The sequence below is a fragment of the Penaeus japonicus genome, unplaced genomic scaffold, assembly GCF_977035675.1.
Source record: "Penaeus japonicus unplaced genomic scaffold, GWHDUDI00000001_assembly GWHDUDI00000022, whole genome shotgun sequence".
NCBI classification, from domain to species: Eukaryota; Metazoa; Arthropoda; class Malacostraca; order Decapoda; family Penaeidae; genus Penaeus; species Penaeus japonicus.
In genome coordinates this window covers 10,031,645-10,041,273 of record NW_028234424.1, presented here as the reverse complement: position 1 = coordinate 10,041,273, position 9,629 = coordinate 10,031,645, and the positions used below count along the sequence as shown (strand labels likewise).

Sequence of the window (9,629 nt, the reverse complement as noted above, 5' to 3'; positions counted from 1 at the left end):
ATATAACATATATATAATATATATATTATATGTATTATATATATATTATATATATATTATATATATCATATGTATCATATGTATTATATATATTATATATATTATATATATTATATATATTATATATATATGATATATGATATATGATATATGATATATACATATACATATACATATACATATACTTATACATATACATATGTGTATATATATATATACACATACACAAACATTACATATACATTACAAGCTCCCTTTTTAAATTTGCTCTGAACATGAGACTAAGTATATTTTAAAAAGATGGGGAGAGCTAAATGTACTGAGTAAAAGCAAAGAATTGTAGAAAGTTAATGCAGAAAGATTGGTTGACTTTGGTTGTAAGAATGGAGAGAGAGGAGGACAGGACAGTTCACTGGAGAATCATCAATGATTGTTACCTGTCTCACTAAGAGACAGGTAACAACCAGGAAAAAGGGAGGGAATGCAAAACCAAGAAGTTTGGTCAATGGAACTTCATTCCCGACCCTACACAGGACTCCCTTTGTTAGGAAAATTATGATGTGTGTAAAGATAAAAATCATCCTGGATTATTAACCCACTCACGACGGGGGCATTCTAGCCTTGAATGTCACAATGCCGGGGCTTTCGAATTCTTAGGCCTAAATCAATTAAATGGCTGGCACAATACTGTGCCGCCCGGCCACTGGGCTTTTGAATGAGCGGTACAGTACTGTACCACCCGTCCAGATTGGGTTAATTGATAAGATTCATTGGTGGGATGTTACAATGTATCTAATTACTGACAGACAGACAGGTTCTATAATATTGCACATACATCTATCAGCAGGTTCTATAATATTGCACATACATCTACCAGCAATCACATTACCCACTCAACCAACTCCATATGATGTTAATGAATGGCAGATACATTAATATTTTTCTTACAGAAAATGTATGTATTCTTATTGTCTATCTGTGCAGGGCAAAGCCTACTTCTTAAAATTTGGATTTCTAAAAAAATATGCTCAGTATACACATGGAACTATGCAAGTAATCTAATTACTTTACGATACACTTACATCATCATTATCAGAGGCTGTATAGAGTTCTGAATTTCTTTCCATTTCAATCATCTTCTGGATATATTTGTCTACTGCCCCTGTCTCATCCATATTCTGTAAAAATAAGAGCAAAGTATGTAATGCAAATTATATGCAGTGAACAAGAAATTCAATAACTTTAACAAAAGATATCATTGCATATCTAAATAAAATTTACAGTAATGATGGTAGAAGAGGTGGAGGAAGAACTAGCCTATAAATATGACTACAGAATGCTGGAATGCAGGTCCCAAGGTTGGATCTGATGCTGGTGCTAAAGCAGGTGCAAAACTGCTGCTGATGATGAAGTCCTATTATGTAGCTGGCATTAAAGCTGGTGCTAAAGCTGGCAATGAAGCAGGTACTCAAACTAGCACTGAAGTAGGTCCTGAAGCTCCTAGTAAGACTAGAGGGACTTGCTGTGGGGCAAAACAACTAGGAACATTAGTCCTCCCAAGCTAAAGGAATTCTATCTCATTGTTAAGCCATTACTGATGGGTGTCATGATATACATGCCTGACGGCAGGCATCATGACTTAACCCGTTGCCGATGGGGGATAGATTTGCTTACACTGGCTCCAGGATGAGTTTTATTTTTGATCGAGGCAGCTTCTGCAACATAATTTCATTTTTCCCACTTCCTTTTAGTCACTCATTGTAGAGCTAGATCCACTTTTGTGTTTTGTTTTTTGTGTGTTTTACTGTTTTTAGAAATTTATATCTGTCATATCACAGGTTCCATCAATTCTGCAGTTGACTAAAATTGTAGTTCAAGGTCCATATCAACTCATTTTTTTTCTTTATACTCAATGTGATAGAAGTATTACTGTTTTAGGAGGGGGGGACAAAAAGCAACTTAATTTTTCGTATTTGTGTGCTGTCACAAACGAACACAAAACTTATAACCATCCAAAATGAAGAGGTAGGGAAGAGGAAGGAAACTTGTGCTTTTGACAGTGAGTGCCACAATAAAAGGCATCCCTACTGGCACAGTGGCACATTGCAGGCATTGGGCATGGTGTGAGTCACCTTCCTCCTCTCGTTATGCCTGCACATCTTTCATCTGCGGTACTTTAGAGCAAGAAGTCGGCAACTTGCGATGTGCCATCCCTCTATAGAGATAGTACTTGCTAGAGACCGTAGATGGGTGCCATTCAAGGCTCTCTCTCCTGCTGGTGCTAGAAGAAAGTGATGCCATCAAGGTTTTGGAAACGAGTTGAAACCCATTTTGCTTAATATTATGGCAGTTATAATAATTATGACTGCAATTGTTAGCATCACTCACTTATTACTCATAGCACAATAAAATAACATAGTGATCCAAAATCCCAGAACGTCATAACGCCCATTGTCAGGCAAAAGCTCCTGCGTCATGTATGACGAAAAAAACACGTCATCCGTCGTTAACGGGTTAAAGGGCATTAGGGAATTTTGAATCACTGTCTTCCCTTATTCTTCTATGAGTAGTGAGTTAGTGATGATGACAATTGCAATTATAATTACTAAAATTACTGTAATATTAAGCGAAATAGGTTTACCTTAAATTCCAACACCTAGGTGGCACCACTTTCTCCTAGCACCAGTAGGAGAGAGAGCTTTAAATGGCACTCATCCACAGTCTCTAACAAGCACTATCTTTAGAGAGTGGACTCTTACACTGAAGTACCGTCAATGAAGGATGTGAAGGCAGAACGAGAGGAGGAAGGTGACTCAAATCAGGCCCATTGCCTACAATGTGCCCCTGTACCAGCAGGGATGCCTTAACTGTGGCACTCACAGTCATAAACACAGGTTTCCTTCCTCTTCCCTACCTCTTCATGTTATCTTCATTGTAGATGGTTATATGTTTCATATTCATTCTTTTGTCCTCCCATAAGACAGCAATTCTTCTGTCACACTGAGTATAAAGAAAATAATGGGCTGACATGGACCCTATAATACTAAAATTTTAGTCAACTGCAGCATTAATAGAGCCTATGATATAGCACATATGTCTTTCAATACAGTAAAACACACAAATTTAAAACAAAAATATGGCTCTACTTTTGCAAGGAGTGACTACTAAAGAGTGGGACAAGTCAAGGTATGATGCATGAAGCTGGCTTGCTCTGAGATAGAACTCATGCTGGAGACTGGGGAAGCAAGTCTATTCCCTGTCTTCAATGAGTTAAATAAACATTAAAAAACACCAGTTAATTTAGCACAATATATATATGGCCAAAATTAACATATTAGTGGTGTACAGTCTTTGCTCCATTTGTGATTGTCGCTAAGAGCTTTACCTTCGGCTAACAATCTTGTTTTCCAACTACCTCTTGATCACTACATAACTTTTCTTTACGTGTGTGCAGTCCTCTTTAAATCATTACCACCAACCATCTGGCAATTTATTGACAAATGCAAGCTTAGTCCAAGCTTCATAAATCTTGCCAGAATATATGCGGAGCAGGTTTCTTGGCCTTTGCTATGAAAGTCATTGTGAATACTTGACCATGCATTATACTTTGTTGGACTTAAAGAGTGAGGCCTATAATCACAGCAATGAAGTTTCAGGTATATTTGAATAAAAATGGTCAATATAGGTAAATTTTCCAAATGACCCCACGTTACGAAATACCATAAAGTGATATCAATGGATTCCTCTCAACCTCTACTATTCATATATAGTGGAAATAATGCGCGATTCCACCCCTGGACCCCACAATCTAGGTCTTTTTCTTTTTTAAGGCACTTTGTGCTACCTCGAGCTACTTCGGGGCATATTTCGTGTGCAAAATCTTAACCCAATTGCATACCTAACTTTGCCTGGTTTTGAATTAAGCCCTAGTCAAGGGGGCCTTCACCCCTACCCTGGACCCCCCCGCTTTTTAGGGCATTTCGTGCAACATACCTTGAACAAAATACTCCGAAAACAACTATCCTCGCCCTGAAATTCAAACATGTCTATGTTTACGTATTTACGGGTTGCGACAAGCTGTGGACTGGCAACCCCCAATGAATTAACTGCATGCGCCATTATGTTCTCTCGATATATGGCGCAATATTCCTCATTGTGTACATTATAATTATAGAGTGCCCTCCATTAAGTGATCATATTATTATCGGTCCTAGTTTCCTATCCTGAGGAATATATGAGACCAAGACTTAGTTGCTGTCATCATGACGCAGTGTGAGGGTTATTCGTGCTCGCAACATTTTCATGTACATAAATAATTATGTATCATAAGTATCACGAAGTGCCCTGAAGAGATAATTGGGTAAAGATTTTGCATACAAAATATGCCCCAAAGTAGGACGAGGTAGCACGAAGTGCCTTAACCTGTTAACGATGGATGACGTGTTTTTTTGTCATACATGACGCAGGACCTCTTGCCTGACAATGGGCGTCATGGCATTCGGAGATTCTGGATCACTATGTTATTTTATTGTACTATAAGTAATGAGTGAGTGATGTTGACAATTGCAGTCATAATTATTATAACTGCCGTAATAATAAGCAAAATGGTTTTCAACTCACTTACAAAACCTAGATGGCACCACTTTCTTCTAGCACCAGCAGGAGAGAGAGCCTTGAATGGCACCCATCTAAGGTCTCTAGCAAGCACTATCTCTCTAGAGTGATGGCACATCGCAAGTTCCCGACCTCTTGCTCTAAAGTACCGCAGATGAAAGATGTGCAGACAGAACGAGAGGAGGAAGGTGACTCACACCATGCCCAATGCATACAATGTGACCCTGTGCCAGTAGGGATGCCTTTTATTGTAGCACTCACTGTCAAAAGCACAAGTTTCCTTCCTCTTCCCAACCTTTTCATTTTGGATGGTTATAAGTTACGTGTTTGTTCGTGACAGCACAGAAATACGAAAAAATAAAGTTGTTTTTTGTCCCCCTAAAACAGTAATACTTCTATCACATTGAGTGTAAAGAAAAAAAATGAGTTGATATGGACCCTGAACTACAATTTTAGTCAACTGCAGAATTGATAGAGCCTGTGATATGACAGATATAAATTTCTAAAAATAGTAAAACACACAAAAAAACAAAACACAAAAATGTCTCTAGCTCTACAATGAGTGACTAAAAGGGAGTGGGAAAAATGAAATTATGTTGCAGAAGCTGCCTCGATCAGAAATAAAACTCATCCTGGAGCCTGTGTAAGCAAATCTATCCCCCGTCGGCAATGGGTGACGAAAGGGGAGTCCAGGAGGGGGAGTTAGTCCTGGTTAGGGCTAACTTCAAAACTAGGCAAAGTGAGGTGGGTAATTGGGTTAAGTTTTTGCAGACAAAATATGTACCGGAGTAGCAAGGAGTGCCTTATAAAGGTGGGGGGTCTGAGTGGGGTTTGCCCCCCCCCCTGGCCAGGGCTAACCTCAAAATTAGGCAGAGTTAGGTAGGTAATTGGGTTAAGATTTTGCAAACGAAATATGCCCAGAATTCATATTTTACCCCGCAATTTCCCTGATCTACTTCATGCCCTCCCCTACTATCGGGACCCAGATTGTGGGGCCAAGGGGTGTAATCGCGCATTATTTCCACTATATATGAATAGTAGAGGTTGAGAGGAATCCATCCATACCACTTTTGTGGTAGTACCGCGGCGTTATTCGTAAAATTTACCCAATATACGTATAAGTCTAGTTTTTAAAGTACCTTAACTACATTTTACCCATACCTCATATGTATCAAAGCTTGCAAACGGCTTTACAATTATCAAAGTTGGTAAATAAAGGACTAAAGTTTGAAAAAAACTTTAAGTGCATTGGTATTGCAAACAGGCAGTTGATCCCAGGGCTTGGGCCTTTATACTATCACTCTCATCAAAAATGGCAGTTTTTTAACTCTCTCCTGACTATTTCTATCTTTGTGAATCGTCTAACTCTAAATAAAACCTACTTACCCTGTCATATGAATAACCACAGTCGAAAATTTGTCAGTGACACCGTCAGTGTTTACAAGGATGTTTATTTTTCATGCTTCTCTCTGTCCGAAGGTCTGAAGGTCACAGAGAACGAGGCGGCTGCAGGGGGAACTTTAATATTTTCTTTTCTCATAACTAGTTAAGAGTACGGCATCTATTTCAGTTTTAAATTATTGTTTAACGTTATGCTTTAGCTGTTCCAAGGGTTAATACTAAGAAGAGAACATGTTATCTCTCTGATTTGGTCAGGTTAGGTGAGGCCTGGGTTGAACTTTGAAATTTATTTATTTTCTTTCTACGTTCCATACACCTTTCGTTTAAAAAGGAGAAAAAAAGTTGCATTTTAGAAATACGAAACCAATTGACTGTCGACATATGAACATGCGTGACTGTGTTATCAAATGTTTCTCCTGCCTTTGTAGGTAGATAAATTTAAGAGAATTAATGCTGTAGGCAAAAAGGATATTTAAACTTTAATATAAGTGAATATCCATTTATCCTTATCTCTCTATTGCATATATATATATATATACATATAAATATATATATATATATATATATATATATATATATATATATATATATATATATATATATATGTATGTATATATAGAGGGAAGTGGGAATATTTTGGACGGTAGCCTAGATAATGGATCTTTTTAAGCATATGAAAATTATCCATTTGTTTAATTTGGACACACATGAACACATGTAGAAACATGCAGTCCAGTATTTGTCCTTTTTGCACCTCTTTTGTGAATTGAGGATTCATATCGTAAGCTCTGTAAGTGTAACAGGGCAGAGAAATCACAATCACCATGGTAAATCAGTGTGGAATCTATACATACGGCCATTCAAACCGAGTGCTCAACTCCTCATTCATGTAAATCTTTAAGACAGCCATTATTCACTTAGAGTTGGGATGATTCCGATACCTGCTGAGGGGGATGATTCGTCAGTGTACAAACCATTCCCCTACTTTTCTTAAATAACCATAGTATGTTCACTCAAGTCCAATACCTGGGTTGCCACAAAGCTTGGCTCGTATTGGCGGCGGGAAAGCGGCGAGGGGGGCGCGCGCCGGGTGAGGAGTCCCTTTGGTCAAGAGAAAAGTAGCAACCGTCGCGGGAACATCAACTTAACTTGCCACTGGAAGGTTGCACATCAACTCGACTCGCCACTGGAAGGTTGCACATCAACTCTACTCGCCACTGGAAGGTTGCACATCAACTCTACTCGCCACTGGAAGGTTGCACATCAACTCTACTCGCCACTGGAAGGTTGCGACTTGGCACCACTCAGGCAGCTGCTGCGTCTCTAAATAACATTGATTATGACACTGATGTGTTGCAATATTAATGATAACAATATTGATAACGAAGATAATAGTAAGAAATGTAACAATGACAATACTTTAAAAAAAATATATGATAATAACGACAATGATATGATTATCATTATCATCATCATCCTTATTTGTATCATCATTATCGTTATTGATATCATTATAATAATTATTATAATCATTATCATTCCCAGAAATAGTAATAATAAAAATAATCACATCCTACAAAGGCAGGAGGAACCTTACATTACTACCCTGTCTTCTGTGAGTGTGTGTGTGTGTGTGTGTGTTTGTGTGTGTGTTTGTGTGTGTGTGTGCTTTTACAAGTGGTTTCCAACTGGTGTTGCGTAAATACCGAAGAATGGATTATCACAAATCAGATAAGTGGGAACACTATCATTTTCATAATCATATTCGTATTCTCACGTAGCTCTGCATTTATTGTCATTTCACTTTTTATACGACAAAATTGTATGTGATCCAGTTTCGCTATTTTTTTCTGGCAATTATGTTCTCATGAATTAATAATGAATTGGCTTATGGATCTCATCTCTATGACTGAAGGAAGCTTTTCTTTACCTTCTTTGAATCGCTTTAGATCTCTCGGAGATTTTAGAACAAGCATAAAGCAAAAAGATAAAATATACATACACGTGCATGAATATATACGTGTAACGATGCATATAAATATGTTCACTCTCATACTTACATTCACATCGACACATACCCTTATATATCCCCACACGTATAGTAAAAAATAATTAATAAGATACACAAAATTATGTTTACAAATATATTCATACACTACAGGATTTTGTATATATAATGCTAGTATTATATAATAGTAACTATAGTGACGAAGATAATGATAAAAAGAAATATGAATAGATAATGACTGTAAAGCAATAATAATTATTTTGTGATAATGAGGACTATTTGCGGCAATAATATCAAAATGATATTAACGATAATGATAATGAGTTATCTTCAAAATAATTATGATGATTATAATAATACTATAATAATGATGAAAATAATAATAACAATAATGGTAATAATGATGGTTATAATAGTAATGATACTGATGGTAATAATACTGAAAATATTAATAATGATGATGATAACAATGATAATATTAATCATGATAATAATAGTGACAATTATAATGATAACAATAATGATAATAGTAGTAAATCAAAGATAATGATAGTGATAATAAAAGATAATAACATAAAGGATAAAAAATAATACTGATAATGATAATCATAATAATGATAATGTAAATGATGATGGTGATTACATCAACAATAACGATAATGATAATAGAAACATCAATAATCACACCCATAATAAATAGACAGATGCACGAATGAATATGGGCGTAAATCATATATTTTATATCACTGAAGAAGGCCTGAGCAATGGATAGATAAAAAAAACATTAGTATAAGCTAGCGATTCTCAAACCTTTCCAAGCACCGGAAACCTGTCACAGGTGTTGTTACACCGTGAAAACCTAACCAAATAAAGAGTGCCATCTGTATGCCCAATGGGAAATTCAGTGAATATGTGCTTTTATGAGAATATAGAGAATATGATAAAATATATTTTCGTTGAACGTGATCTCATGGAACCCTCGTGACCTCTTTACTCGTGACCCTGGGGTTCCGCGGAATACAGGTTGAGAATCATTGATTTAAACCATCAGCTGATCCACAGTACTAAGTGTATGAGTATACGTGGTTTGTTTGTCTGACTGTCGATCTACCCCTCTGTCTATCGATCTATCTATAATGGATGGGGAGGGAAAGAAAGAGAGGGGCTGATAGATAAAAGAAGCAGAGGTAGTGATAGGTAGCTAGATAGAAACATAGATAAAGATAGTTATTGACAGATAGATAGATAGATAGATGAAGATTAATTGACAGAGAGAGAGTGCTGGGGGAGTGGGGGGACGGAATATGAGGAGAGGGAAGATAAGGGGGGGTATCAACTACGAAAGGCTATCTTATCACCCTTATCAATTCTTAGATCCAAACCCTCCATGCACTAAAGTGAGCACTAAATCCTGAGTAGTGTGAGCGAGCCGTTAGTGTGACTTCAGCTAAACCATTTTAAGATATACTTAAAAAAAAAAGCAATTACAAAACCAAAACCATCATAAAAGAGACTTCAGTTTTAAAAAACATGATTCCTTGAAGATATAAAGCCTTAGTACATTATATCATAAAACTGGCGTAATGTAATACAAACGTTCACTGAA

The 9,629-nt window shown here is 36.8% G+C and overlaps 1 protein-coding gene and 1 long non-coding RNA gene across 3 annotated transcripts in view; one reads left to right on the top strand and one right to left on the bottom strand.

Annotated features, from left to right (window-relative positions):
* Positions 1-770: 770 nt before the first annotated feature.
* Positions 771-9,048, bottom strand: LOC122246774 (uncharacterized). Of its 2 annotated transcripts, XR_015192067.1 has the most exons (4): positions 7,042-9,048; positions 6,001-6,120; positions 1,318-1,522; positions 771-1,178 (listed from the first exon to the last, which is right to left on the bottom strand). It is a non-coding gene; the product is annotated as an uncharacterized LOC122246774 (long non-coding RNA). The 2 variants fall into 2 exon arrangements; XR_015192066.1 differs by lacking the exon at positions 7,042-9,048 and having other exon boundaries at positions 6,001-6,509.
* A 371-nt stretch (positions 9,049-9,419) lies between these two features.
* The window catches only part of LOC122246777 (uncharacterized), a 7,237-nt gene continuing 7,027 nt past the window's right edge, over positions 9,420-9,629 (top strand). Inside the window, exon 1 of the mRNA XM_086549458.1 lies at positions 9,420-9,629. This exon is cut by the window's right edge and continues 216 nt beyond it. The gene's annotated coding sequence lies outside the window, so the exon portion shown is untranslated.